Here is a 1,916-nt window from a genome sequence, read left to right on the forward strand (position 1 = left end):
TTCCGTTTCACACAGAGTGAAAGGAGGGGTCTTCCTTTCCGCCTTAATCGAGTGTGTTCAGTCGCCAAAATTAAACTGTCAAAAATGTCGTCTTTGTTTCCATTCCCCATTGTGACACTTAATTGGGCCTGAAAGGCAGTCAGGCCAGCACTGGCAAATACCTTTGGACACACCCATTGAAGACAGAATAGCATGCAAACAGAAATTTGTTGAATATCTAGGGAATTTTTAATGCAATTAAATGCAATTTAAGTGGTCTAATATATGCATATTGTGTTTAAAGAACATTGATTAAAATAAATCTTTTTTCTCTTTCGTTGTTGGAATACACAAATTGTTCTTACTCGTTCATTGAAAGATGATGCTAAAATTGCTTAAACATATATATAAAAAATAAAAACGTGAATTTTCTTATTTCTTTTCTTTGTTCTATGGCTACAAGATTTTCTTATATTTGAGGCATGCTTCACGAAAATATTTTAATTTCAATAATATTTAGTGCCTCTTAATTATTTTTTTAATATTTTCTTATTATTTTTTTTATATTTATGGCTACAAGATTTTCTTATATTTGAGGCATGCTTCACGAAAATATTTTAATTTCAATAATATTTAATGCCTCTTAATTATTTATTTAATATTTTATTACCATTATTTTAACAATATTATACTAACATTTCCTTTGAATCGTGATTGATTTCCTCTAATAAATCTTTAAATTTTTAATTTTTAATGGCCATATATGGGTTTTGTTTTTATTACATTTTTTTAAAAGCATTTTTGACATATTTTGTGTGTGTTTATAGTCCCGAACAGCTAATGGCCATTCGCTTATGGGACATTTGTACAGAAAATGAACGTTTTTCGCCGCATTCCATGAATGTGGCACTGGAATCATTGAGTGAGGAGCAGAATTATCATTTTCTGTGAGTGCAAGGCCCTTAAGAGCCACCAAATACTCATCGATTTCCTTAGCAAAAGCTTCCACGCAATACATAGATGCTCATGCATCTCCCGTAAATTAATTACTGACTAAATGTAATCGTCTTTGGTTCCCCTTATGAAATCCGTTAACGATGTATCTTGTTTATTCCGCATATTCCTTGGCTGCCTACTAACATTGTTTGCTTTTGGGTAAATTATTTCGTGTGATGTGATTCATTAGAGCAGCTTTCGAATACTGTTTGATTTTAAGACAAATGCAAACATGGTTCTATATGGTTCTTAATTGGTATTGAGTAACCACTAAATGGGAGTTAGTTAAAGTCATGTATTTTCCTAAATTTATTTCTATAGAGCCTTTTTTTCTTTTTATAAACAAACTCCCCTGAATGGCGCAAATTACTTGGCGCATCATTAATTTTTCTAATTTCTATATGGAACTCAACGCGAGAGAAACGGTGATGGAAAAGTAAAGTTTCGACATTTTCTGTTTGACTTAAAAAAAAAAAAATAAAAAAGCAAACAAAAAAACACGTATCCCTTAGTGCTCTACAAATATTATGAAACGTGCAGAGGCATGGAAAAAAAAGTTCTTAAGTATCTATATGTGTGTGTGTGTGTGTGAGTATTTTAAATATAATAAAATATTTTTTGGATGGCAAAAAGAAACAGAAATTTATGCAAATCGAGTGAGAAAGAGGGAGAGAGAGAGAGGGCAACAAAAGTTGATAATTGTGCAGAAAATTGTGAGCACAAAGTATTATGAGGCACCCGCATGGCTCATGCGGCATGCCCCCATTCAACATTCTCCTCTCTTTTGTCCACGTTTTTGTGCTGTACAATCTCCGGGCGGCTTTCCCTTTTCCTTTCCCTTTCTCGGGTCAAATTGTAATTTATACGAGACAGCGGAGGCGACAACGCCAGGCGGCTGGGAGCTTAACTTTTACAATGCATCAATAAATTACATTATCCTT

The sequence above is a fragment of the Drosophila miranda genome, chromosome 4, assembly GCF_003369915.1.
Source record: "Drosophila miranda strain MSH22 chromosome 4, D.miranda_PacBio2.1, whole genome shotgun sequence".
NCBI classification, from domain to species: domain Eukaryota; kingdom Metazoa; phylum Arthropoda; class Insecta; order Diptera; family Drosophilidae; genus Drosophila; species Drosophila miranda.